We start from the raw sequence: 12,500 nt of genomic DNA on the forward strand, positions 1-12,500 counted from the left end.
AAAGTGCCAAACTTCGTTCGTCGTATCATGTTCGAGCTAAGACTCACGCAAGACATCCGTGTAACGATCGTCCGGTTTTTAACGTCCGTCCTCTTTTTCTCCTACAGCCGTTTCTCTTCTCTCGACGATTCCAGCGGTTCCCGGTACGGGAACTCACGCAAGTGAAAAAGCGAGCGAGACGTACCGTCGGGTGGGTGTGTGTGTTCGGGGACTGGACGACCGGCGCGACGTTAGGATGCGCGGTCCAGCGATAGACGACGAAGAGGCATGGGATGACCAACACTCTCTTTTCTCTATTCTCGAAGCGTCGAATTGCCATAAAAAAAAAATCACACGCGCGCACGACATAGTCGTACGCGCGTGTATACCTCGTCTCTCTCAAAGTTTTTTTCTCGAGCCTCGCCAAAGGGGATCGTCTTCTTCCTCGTCTACGATCTCTCCGACGACGACGACCGTACGAACAACTTCGTAACGGACTCACATGCGCATCTTCCTCGGGTACAGAAACGCTGCGGAAAACACCTCGAGCTTGTAGTTACAGCAGCACCCGTGTATAGCCGATCTTAGACACACGCTAGTTCGCACACGCGTTACATATATAATATGTAAGATTTCCGACGAACGTGGCTTTTCGGGAGCCAGGCGCGCGGGCAGAGAGATACACGACGACGGGGAAAATTCGTCCCGATACGAGTACGTGTACTCTCCGATCTCCGCGCGACGCTGGGGATCATACCTCCCTAAGTCGTCAGAGCGCTCGAAGAAATCTCGCGTGTGCGTTCCCGGATCTACGGCTGATACTTTCGGGGCTTGTAAAAAAGCACAGAGCGTGTAAAACGCAACGACGACCCATCGATGCGACGGTCCTCGTTGTTGTCAGTCGCTTTCGCGAAGAGACGGAGTGGGCATTCGATCCCTGGGGCTGTACGAGAGTCTTAAGAAAAGACGGTAGATTATGGCAAAGTTTCGCACGCCATCGAGTTTAGGTTTTTTTTTTGGTTCTCTCTTCTCTCCTCTCTCGACCGAGTTCCCATATTTGCTTTCTCTCTCAGTCTCGCCAAATATAATATTCTTTTAAGACGACGTCGGGGGCGCGGACCTTCGTGCGTCGAACACCGGCAAACGTAGCATATATCGCCTGATATGAAAAAAAAATCGGTCACGAGGAGAACACTACGAGTATATACGTTCGATAACCGATACACGAAGCGGTGCATAAGCGGGCGGTCGCCCTCGTAAGGACGACTCACGACGCCGCGAGCACTCACGCAGGTCCGTGACCGGTTCTCTCCGCTCTTATTCGTATCCCTTCGTATACCTTCGTCCGACTCTGAAACGTTCTCTTATAATTTTTAAGAAGAACGACGGCGGGTTGTCAAGGCAAGAAGGGACAGAGAGAGACAGAGGTAGAGTTTCGTAGTCTCCCGTGAACACGATAGATTATATATCGAGCATGCGTACGACTTGCACGGTCTCTGCACGACCGCGACGAACGCCGACGAGCGTCCAACAATCGCTCGTACGTCGCGTATGTTCTCTCCGTCCGCTCTTATTCGTATCCTCGTTCTTGTACCTTCGTCCGACTCTGAAACGTTCTCTTATATAAAGAAGAACGACGGCGGGTTGTTAAGGCAAGAAGGGACAGAGAGAGACAGATACGGAGAGTAACGATACGCAACGCAAGCAGTCTTAGGTTTACGTGAGCAACCCTCAGCCAGGCGTGGTCCAGGAATTGTATCCGTGGACCGCAATGTGCGTTCGAAATGTCGATGTTCATGTGTCCTGCAGTTCACACGTTGACGCGCAATTAGCTGCGTTCTTCATCGACCCACGAGCCAAGTGATCCACCGTTCAGGGTAATCTTTTATAAATTTACAACAGTTCAATACTCAAATGTACTCTTCTCGGTTCTAGCGAAGCCGAGTTCCGTCACGTTCGACCAACGGGAATCGAACGCGCAGAAGTCGCCATAGGATTGACGACACAAAAACGTTCGAAAAAAAAGAAAACGACGAACGCGCGAAGATACGCGCGTTCGCCGGCCGGGCGTAAAGTACATTATGATATATAACAACCATCGAGATCGAAGCTCCGTTCGTCAGGAAACGACGGGGATATATACACCCGATTCTGAATCCTCTGTACAGCACACGATCTCGCGAACGAGTAAGCACGGTGGCTAGCCCATGTTATATATGTGTTTGATTCTACTCTCTCGTCCAATTATTCAAGAAACAGCGCGCGTGCATCTCTCCATCGTTCGGGTGATAGTAAAGATTCGATGGGATTCGCGCGGCCGTCCGCCTCGAGCGGTCTTTCGTCCCAATATCCAGAAGCAGAGTTTGAAAAACTCTAGCGACGGCACGGGTGTCCGACTCACGACATCGAGGTTTCGAAGCCGGCGATCCCCTCCGAACGGATGGCGACCACGCGACCGACTGAAAGCATGAAAAATCGACGAAAGATAGAACACATCTCCGTTCGGGTGGTGTTTTTTCTTTAAAAAAAAAAAAAAAAAAACAAAAATTCGATGGGACTCGCAGCCATCGTCCTCGCGCGGTCTTTCGTCCCGATATCCAGAAGCAGAGTTTGAAAAACTCTAGCGACGGCACGGGTGTCCGACTCACGACAACGAGGATAGACAGCCGGTCCCCTCCGAACGGGTTATGCGACGATAAACTCGATGAAACTTTAGTCTCGTTCAGGTAGTGTGTGTCTTGTAAATCAAAAATTCGATGGGACACGCATCCATCGTCCTCGCGCGGTCTTTCGTCCCAACATCCAGAAGCAGAGTTTGAAAAACTCTAGCGACGGCACGGGTGTCCGACTCACGACAACGAGGATAGACAGCCGGTCCCCTCTGAACGGTATATTATATATGAGATGATAGACGACAAACTGGATGAAACTTTAAGTCTCGTTCAGGTAGTGTGTAAATCAAAAATTCGATGGGACTCGCATCCGTCGTCCTCGCGCGGTCTTTCGTCCCGATATCCAGAAGCAGAGTTTGAAAAACTCTAGCGACGGCACGGGTGTCCGACTCACGACAACGAGGAAAGACAGCCGGTCCCCTCTGAACGGTATATTATATGAAACTTTAAGTCTCGTTCAGGTAGTGTGTAAGTCAAAAATTCGATGGGACTCGCATCCGTCGTCCTCGCGCGGTCTTTCGTCCCGATATCCAGAAGCAGAGTTTGAAAAACTCTAGCGACGGCACGGGTGTCCGACTCACGACAACGAGGATAGACAGCCGGTCCCCTCTGAACGGTATATTATATATGCGATGATAGACGACAAACTGGATGAAACTTTAAGTCTCGTTCAGGTAGTGTGTAAATAAAAAATTCGATGGGACTCGCATCCGTCGTCCTCGCGCGGTCTTTCGTCCCGATATCCAGAAGCAGAGTTTGAAAAACTCTAGCGACGGCACGGGTGTCCGACTCACGACAACGAGGAAAGACAGCCGGTCCCCTCTGAACGGTATATTATATGAAACTTTAAGTCTCGTTCAGGTAGTGTGTAAGTCAAAAATTCGATGGGACTCGCATCCGTCGTCCTCGCGCGGTCTTTCGTCCCGATATCCAGAAGCAGAGTTTGAAAAACTCTAGCGACGGCACGGGTGTCCGACTCACGACAACGAGGATAGACAGCCGGTCCCCTCTGAACGGTATATAATATACATTATGCGACGGTAGACGATCAACTAGACGAAACTTTAGTCTCGTTCAGGTGGTGTAAAAAAAATTCGATGGGATACGCACGCACGGCTGTCGTCGTCCTCGAGCGGTCTTTCGTCCCAATATCCAGAAGCAGAGTTTGAAAAACTCTAGCGACGGCACGGGTGTCCGACTCACGACATCGAGGCTTCGAAGCCGGCGGCGTTCCCCTCTGAACGAACTTCGGCTAGACTAGTTACGAATCGTTGCTACACATCGTCTTCATCGTCGTCGTCGTCGACATCGACATCATCATCATCATCATCATCATATCATCATCATCATCATCATCATCGGTCATCGTCGCATAGCGGGCCAACATCCACGCGATGCGTCTTCGTTCTAGGTTACCCGATCCACGAGTATGTTACACGTGGTTTCGTTATTTCGAACGAAACGACATACGAAGAGCACACGCCCTTTGGGTAGGAAGCACGTTTCGAGAACGACGAGAGTTTCGATGAAAGAGACGAGAGAAGTCGACGCAGAAGGTATCCATGGATCTTCGAAGAGAACCTTCGAAGATGTATATCGGTATCCTTTCGCTCTGCGCGACTCGCTACAAGTTCTTTCGCTCTCGTCGACTCGTTCTAGACGCTTCGTTCGATCCCAAAGAGGAGTCTTCGATATGTCCCGTTGCTAGGAGGAGAACAAACGCAACACAGACCACGAAACATAGAAGAGAATAGGCGAGCATGATCACTCCGACACGAGGCACTTTAGAGATTTTCTTATTAGTTTGCATGGACTTTTATATTTCGTTTGTACGGTTTCCACGATGCAAATACGAAATACGAGATCGTGACGGCGGGTCTTTCTGTGTACGGCCTCTCGCAGGCGCCACGACTGCATTTCTCTTTACACCTGGTTTCCATCGTAATTTTTTCGTTTGATATCGAGCCTTAACTTTTGTTGGCTCTTTCGAAGCTAGAGTTCCCTTTTATTAGAATTTCATATATATATATATATATATTATATGTTATATGTTTTATTTCGGAGACGGCGGGTCTTTCTGTTTACGACCTCACGCAGGCGCCTCGAATAAGTTTCATTCGCATTTCGTTTTTATACTTGTATATATATATCTCTTCATCCCGATGATCGAGAGAGAGTGCCACCTTCTCTTCGTATAATTCCGTAGCTGGAGGGTCGTCTCCTCCTTAAGAATATTTCTATTCGTGCCAACGGAGGTTGCCAAGCTCCCTGGCGTTTTCGTTTGTTAAAGTATATAGCTTGTTAATACGTCGTATATACTTTCGTCGATACAGGAGGAGTACGGCTCCTTACCGACCATTGTGATATATATTTCATAGTTTTTATATGTGTTCAAGTCAAATTCTTTTGGTATCGTATCGTTAATGATCCTTCCGCAGGTTCACCTACGGAAACCTTGTTACGACTTTTACTTCCTCTAAATGATCAAGTTTGGTCATCTTCCCGGTAACATCGGCAATGCTTATCACATTGGCCGCGCACCAGTCCGAAGACCTCACTAAATCATTCAATCGGTAGTAGCGACGGGCGGTGTGTACAAAGGGCAGGGACGTAATCAACGCGAGCTTATGACTCGCGCTTACTGGGAATTCCTCGTTCATGGGGAATAATTGCAAGCCCCAATCCCTAGCACGAAGGAGGTTCAGCGGGTTACCCGGGCCTTTCGGCCAGGGAAAACACGCTGATTCCTTCAGTGTAGCGCGCGTGCGGCCCAGAACATCTAAGGGCATCACAGACCTGTTATTGCTCAATCTCGTGCGGCTAGAAGCCGCCTGTTCCTCTAAGAAGATTTGTTTGTACGTTGGTAGTAAAAACCCACCGACCGAAGCCGGGGGCCTTCGAGATACCATAAGTTACGTCTATTTAGCAGGCTAGAGTCTCGTTCGTTATCGGAATTAACCAGACAAATCGCTCCACCAACTAAGAACGGCCATGCACCACCACCCACCGAATCAAGAAAGAGCTATCAATCTGTCAATCCTTCCGGTGTCCGGGCCTGGTGAGGTTTCCCGTGTTGAGTCAAATTAAGCCGCAGGCTCCACTCCTGGTGGTGCCCTTCCGTCAATTCCTTTAAGTTTCAGCTTTGCAACCATACTTCCCCCGGAACCCAAAAGCTTTGGTTTCCCGGAAGCTGCCCGCCGAGTCATCGGAGGAACTTCGGCGGATCGCTGGCTGGCATCGTTTATGGTTAGAACTAGGGCGGTATCTGATCGCCTTCGAACCTCTAACTTTCGTTCTTGATTAATGAAAACATTTTTGGCAAATGCTTTCGCTTCTGTCCGTCTTGCGACGATCCAAGAATTTCACCTCTAACGTCGCAATACGAATGCCCCCATCTGTCCCTATTAATCATTACCTCGGGGCTCCGAAAACCAACAAAATAGAACCGAGGTCCTATTCCATTATTCCATGCACACAGTATTCAGGCGAAGGTAGCCTGCTTTAAGCACTCTAATTTGTTCAAAGTAAACGTATCGGCCCACCTCGACACTCAGTGAAGAGCACCGCGATGGGATATTAGTTGGACCGCCCGCGAGGAGCTAAGCCCACCGATAGGACGTACCACATAATGCCAGTTAAACACCGCGAGCGGTGAACCGACACTGTGACACACAGATTCAACTACGAGCTTTTTAACCGCAACAACTTTAATATACGCTATTGGAGCTGGAATTACCGCGGCTGCTGGCACCAGACTTGCCCTCCAATTGGTCCTCGTTAAAGGATTTAAAGTGTACTCATTCCGATTACGGGGCCTCGGATGAGTCCCGTATCGTTATTTTTCGTCACTACCTCCCCGTGCCGGGAGTGGGTAATTTGCGCGCCTGCTGCCTTCCTTGGATGTGGTAGCTGTTTCTCAGGCTCCCTCTCCGGAATCGAACCCTGATTCCCCGTTACCCGTTACAACCATGGTAGGCGCAGAACCTACCATCGACAGTTGATAAGGCAGACATTTGAAAGATGCGTCGCCGGTGCTAGATGACCATGCGATCAGCACAAAGTTATTCAGAGTCACCAAAACAAACGATGGACGGACAGACGAGCCATCCGCCACCGATTGGTTTTGATCTAATAAAAGCATTCCTACCATCTCTGGTCGGAATCTGTTTGCATGTATTAGCTCTAGAATTACCACAGTTATCCAAGTAAATGTAGGTATGATCTAAGAAACCATAACTGATTTAATGAGCCATTCGCGGTTTCACCTTAATGCGGCATGTACTGAGACATGCATGGCTTAATCTTTGAGACAAGCATATGACTACTGGCAGGATCAACCAGGGATCTTATTCGTATAACAATTCTTATAAATTTCGTTTAAGTTCTCTTCGTGTCGTAGGTGGGACGTAAGCACCGTACGACGAGACTTTTCGTTCTTAAGATAGATATATCTATAAAATATATCTCCTAGCGACGTTCGAGATACACCCATAGTTCAGTAATAATCTTCGAACGCCGCTCGCAGCCACTTTGTAATTCTCAACTCCACCTCCTCTCTTCTCTCTCTCTCTTTCTCATAGTCTTATATAAAATGTTTAGAATCGTACTTCTAAAGGAACATTTCCATAATGCTGTCTTCGTGTAAAAAGACTTATTAGAATATCTTAGCGGTAAAGCACGTATACGCACCTCACGCTGAACGAACAAGCGCGTATCCCAGTGCGTCGCGCTGGACATACCGTAAGAATATTCTTTCAATCGGTAGAACATTTTCGGCAGAAGACATACTACGCAAAGATAGTACGCTCCTACCGCCTCATCGGATACTTCTGCGAAAGCAGAAGTTTTTATAGAAAGCAGACGGTTATACTCTTTTGAATGAATCGATGCTCAGTTAGTACAAGCACACACGCATCTAACAATTTTTGTTAGAATACGTACACACAGGTCACCAGCTTCCCGACTCAGGGGAACCTTGCCACGATATTTGGTCATTACGTCCAGGACAGCGACCCGCGGCGCAGCAGTGTAGAGAAAAAACCAGAACGAGAACGGAGGAACAGTCGAGAAATAGCGTAAAATACACTAAGACTCGAGGAGCGGTGACTGAATTCTCAACCGAGGCCGTAGAATAGCCACGCGCTCAACGCTGTTCCGACCGAACCGTCCGGCTCGACGTCTCTCTTATAGATACGAAAGCGCCAGCCGGAAGGCCGGCGCCGGCCGGGCTAGCGGCCGCGCGCTTACGGTGCAAAACCTCCGTAGCAACGTACCGTTCGGAAGGGACGCTGGAACTTAGTCTCGCGAACGCTCGATCACTACTATACAAAGCCAATATCCAACCATCGAAATACATTACCAGACGTTTTATTAACATAATAGAAATGCATTTTTACCAAAAAATTAATTTTTTTTTTCACCGAAAAATTGCATCAGTAAACATACTCTTTTATCGAATACGGACAAAAAATAAGTTTATAATCAATTACAATACGTTAAAATAAGTAGAAATATGCAAAAAAATATATACCTTGTAACGTTAATTAACGAAAAAATTAGAAAAATATCCCAGTCGTGTCAGTTCGACGAACGCTAATTTTTTGAAAAAATCGATAAAAATGTTTAATCCCGACGTATTTAATAGAGATAGAACGATTCCCGTAAAAAAATTTATACCTTGTAACGCTTTTTAACGAATAAACTCGAAAAAACTTTTTCGCCCTCGGAATTTTTCTAAGTCCCAACGTACCGGCTCGGAATTTTTCTATGTTCCAACGACCGGTCGTGTCGGTCCAAACGTTTTTATATCCGTCTGCCGACGATATAAACGCTTAATCCCGACGTATTTTATCGAGTTATAACGATTTCTTGAAAAATATTCGTACGTTATAACGCTTTTTAACGAATTAATCGAAAAAGAGTGTTCGGTCCGAAAATTTTCTAAGTACGAACGACCGGCCGCATAGGTCCGTTTTTAAAAATCGTTCTCGGACGGAAATAAACCATTAATCCCGACGTATTTCGTCGAGTTACGTCGATTTATGCAAAAAAATTCATACCTTGTAACGCTTTTTAACGAATAAACTCGAAAAAACTTTTTCGCGCTCGGAATTTTTCTAAGTCCCAACGTACCGGCTCGGAATTTTTCTATGTTCCAACGACCGGTCGTGTCGGTCCAAACGTTTTTATATCCGTCTGCCGACGATATAAACGCTTAATCCCGACGTATTTTATCGAGTTATAACGATTTCTTGAAAAATATTCGTACGTTATAACGCTTTTTAACGAATTAATCGAAAAAGAGTGTTCGGTCCGAAAATTTTCTAAGTACGAACGACCGGCCGCATAGGTCCGTTTTTAAAAATCGTTCTCGGACGGAAATAAACCATTAATCCCGACGTATTTCGTCGAGTTACGTCGATTTATGCAAAAAAATTCATACCTTGTAACGCTTTTTAACGAATAAACTCGAAAAAACTTTTTCGCCCTCGGAATTTTTCTAAGTCCCAACGTACCGGCTCGGAATTTTTCTATGTTCCAACGACCGGTCGTGTCGGTCCAAACGTTTTTATATCCGTCTGCCGACGATATAAACGCTTAATCCCGACGTATTTTATCGAGTTATAACGATTTCTTGAAAAATATTCGTACGTTATAACGCTTTTTAACGAATTAATCGAAAAAGAGTGTTCGGTCCGAAAATTTTCTAAGTACGAACGACCGGCCGCATAGGTCCGTTTTTAAAAATCGTTCTCGGACGGAAATAAACCATTAATCCCGACGTATTTCGTCGAGTTACGTCGATTTATGCAAAAAAATTCATACCTTGTAACGCTTTTTAACGAATAAACTCGAAAAAACTTTTTCGCGCTCGGAATTTTTCTAAGTCCCAACGTACCGGCTCGGAATTTTTCTATGTTCCAACGACCGGTCGTGTCGGTCCAAACGTTTTTATATCCGTCTGCCGACGATATAAACGCTTAATCCCGACGTATTTTATCGAGTTATAACGATTTCTTGAAAAATATTCGTACGTTATAACGCTTTTTAACGAATTAATCGAAAAAGAGTGTTCGGTCCGAAAATTTTCTAAGTACGAACGACCGGCCGCATAGGTCCGTTTTTAAAAATCGTTCTCGGACGGAAATAAACCATTAATCCCGACGTATTTCGTCGAGTTACGTCGATTTATGCAAAAAAATTCATACCTTGTAACGCTTTTTAACGAATAAACTCGAAAAAACTTTTTCGCCCTCGGAATTTTTCTAAGTCCCAACGTACCGGCTCGGAATTTTTCTATGTTCCAACGACCGGTCGTGTCGGTCCAAACGTTTTTATATCCGTCTGCCGACGATATAAACGCTTAATCCCGACGTATTTTATCGAGTTATAACGATTTCTTGAAAAATATTCGTACGTTATAACGCTTTTTAACGAATTAATCGAAAAAGAGTGTTCGGTCCGAAAATTTTCTAAGTACGAACGACCGGCCGCATAGGTCCGTTTTTAAAAATCGTTCTCGGACGGAAATAAACCATTAATCCCGACGTATTTCGTCGAGTTACGTCGATTTATGCAAAAAAATTCATACCTTGTAACGCTTTTTAACGAATAAACTCGAAAAAACTTTTTCGCGCTCGGAATTTTTCTAAGTCCCAACGTACCGGCTCGGAATTTTTCTATGTTCCAACGACCGGTCGTGTCGGTCCAAACGTTTTTATATCCGTCTGCCGACGATATAAACGCTTAATCCCGACGTATTTTATCGAGTTATAACGATTTCTTGAAAAATATTCGTACGTTATAACGCTTTTTAACGAATTAATCGAAAAAGAGTGTTCGGTCCGAAAATTTTCTAAGTACGAACGACCGGCCGCATAGGTCCGTTTTTAAAAATCGTTCTCGGACGGAAATAAACCATTAATCCCGACGTATTTCGTCGAGTTACGTCGATTTATGCAAAAAAATTCATACCTTGTAACGCTTTTTAACGAATAAACTCGAAAAAACTTTTTCGCCCTCGGAATTTTTCTAAGTCCCAACGTACCGGCTCGGAATTTTTCTATGTTCCAACGACCGGTCGTGTCGGTCCAAACGTTTTTATATCCGTCTGCCGACGATATAAACGCTTAATCCCGACGTATTTTATCGAGTTATAACGATTTCTTGAAAAATATTCGTACGTTATAACGCTTTTTAACGAATTAATCGAAAAAGAGTGTTCGGTCCGAAAATTTTCTAAGTACGAACGACCGGCCGCATAGGTCCGTTTTTAAAAATCGTTCTCGGACGGAAATAAACCATTAATCCCGACGTATTTCGTCGAGTTACGTCGATTTATGCAAAAAAATTCATACCTTGTAACGCTTTTTAACGAATAAACTCGAAAAAACTTTTTCGCGCTCGGAATTTTTCTAAGTCCCAACGTACCGGCTCGGAATTTTTCTATGTTCCAACGACCGGTCGTGTCGGTCCAAACGTTTTTATATCCGTCTGCCGACGATATAAACGCTTAATCCCGACGTATTTTATCGAGTTATAACGATTTCTTGAAAAATATTCGTACGTTATAACGCTTTTTAACGAATTAATCGAAAAAGAGTGTTCGGTCCGAAAATTTTCTAAGTACGAACGACCGGCCGCATAGGTCCGTTTTTAAAAATCGTTCTCGGACGGAAATAAACCATTAATCCCGACGTATTTCGTCGAGTTACGTCGATTTATGCAAAAAAATTCATACCTTGTAACGCTTTTTAACGAATAAACTCGAAAAAACTTTTTCGCCCTCGGAATTTTTCTAAGTCCCAACGTACCGGCTCGGAATTTTTCTATGTTCCAACGACCGGTCGTGTCGGTCCAAACGTTTTTATATCCGTCTGCCGACGATATAAACGCTTAATCCCGACGTATTTTATCGAGTTATAACGATTTCTTGTAAAATATTCATACCTTCTAACACTTTTTAGCGAGTTATTTCGAGTTGAACTTTCGGTACTTTCGTAACGGGGCGAAAAAATTCTAAGTTCCAACGTCCCGGTCAAGTTGGTCCGGAGGATGAAATTTTTTAAAAAAATAAAGTGAAATCGCTACTTTCGACTAGATTTCGTCGAAACGTAACGATTTCACGCAAAATTTCGATACGTTATAACGCTTTTTGGCGAGTTATTTCGAGTTGAACTTTCGGTACTTTCGTAACGGTGCGAAAAAATTCTAAGTTCCAACGTCCCGGTCACGTTGGTCCGGAGGATGAAATTTTTTAAAAAAATAAAGTGAAATCGCTACTTTCGACTAGATTTCGTCGATACGTAACGATTTCACGCAAAATTTCGATACGTTATAACGCTTTTTAGCGAGTTATTTCGAGTTGAACTTTCGGTACTTTCGTAACGGGGCGAAAAAATTCTAAGTTCCAACGTCCCGGTCACGTTGGTCCGGAGGATGAAATTTTTTAAAAAAATAAAGTGAAATCGCTACTTTCGACTAGATTTCGTCGAAACGTAACGATTTCACGCAAAATTTCGATACGTTATAACGCTTTTTAGCGAGTTATTTCGAGTTGAACTTTCGGTACTTTCGTAACGGGGCGAAAAAATTCTAAGTTCCAACGTCCCGGTCACGTTGGTCCGGAGGATGAAATTTTTTAAAAAAATAAAGTGAAATCGCTACTTTCGACTAGATTTCGTCGAAACGTAACGATTTCACGCAAAATTTCGATACGTTATAACGCTTTTTAGCGAGTTATTTCGAGTTGAACTTTCGGTACTTTCGTAACGGTGCGAAAAAATTCTAAGTTCCAACGTCCCGGTCACGTTGGTCCGGAGGATGAAATTTTTTAAAAAAATAAAGTGA

The 12,500-nt window shown here is 44.9% G+C and overlaps 2 long non-coding RNA genes and 2 other non-coding genes across 5 annotated transcripts in view; 1 reads left to right on the plus strand and 3 right to left on the minus strand.

The window, feature by feature from the left end:
- LOC126876155 (uncharacterized) overlaps positions 1-12,500 on the minus strand; it is a 63,026-nt gene that overhangs the window by 41,099 nt on the left and 9,427 nt on the right. Inside the window, exon 1 of one of the 2 annotated variants that reach the window (XR_007693962.1) lies at positions 1-543. This exon is cut by the window's left edge and continues 46 nt beyond it. The exons of the other annotated variant lie outside the window; for it this stretch is intronic. This is a non-coding gene — a long non-coding RNA (uncharacterized LOC126876155). Of the gene's footprint in view, positions 544-12,500 lie in introns of those variants that run through there. 2 annotated transcript variants of the gene reach the window in all.
- Positions 1,705-1,859, minus strand: LOC126876160 (5.8S ribosomal RNA). Its single transcript, XR_007693968.1, has one exon. It is a non-coding gene; the product is annotated as a 5.8S ribosomal RNA (ribosomal RNA).
- LOC126876151 (uncharacterized) lies at positions 2,889-3,531 on the plus strand. Its single transcript, XR_007693958.1, has 2 exons — positions 2,889-3,112; positions 3,326-3,531. It is a non-coding gene; the product is annotated as an uncharacterized LOC126876151 (long non-coding RNA).
- On the minus strand, positions 5,073-6,995 carry LOC126876170 (small subunit ribosomal RNA). Its single transcript, XR_007693979.1, has one exon. It is a non-coding gene; the product is annotated as a small subunit ribosomal RNA (ribosomal RNA).

The sequence above is a fragment of the Bombus huntii genome, unplaced genomic scaffold (assembly GCF_024542735.1).
Source record: "Bombus huntii isolate Logan2020A unplaced genomic scaffold, iyBomHunt1.1 ctg00000066.1, whole genome shotgun sequence".
Classification (NCBI taxonomy): domain Eukaryota; kingdom Metazoa; phylum Arthropoda; class Insecta; order Hymenoptera; family Apidae; genus Bombus; species Bombus huntii.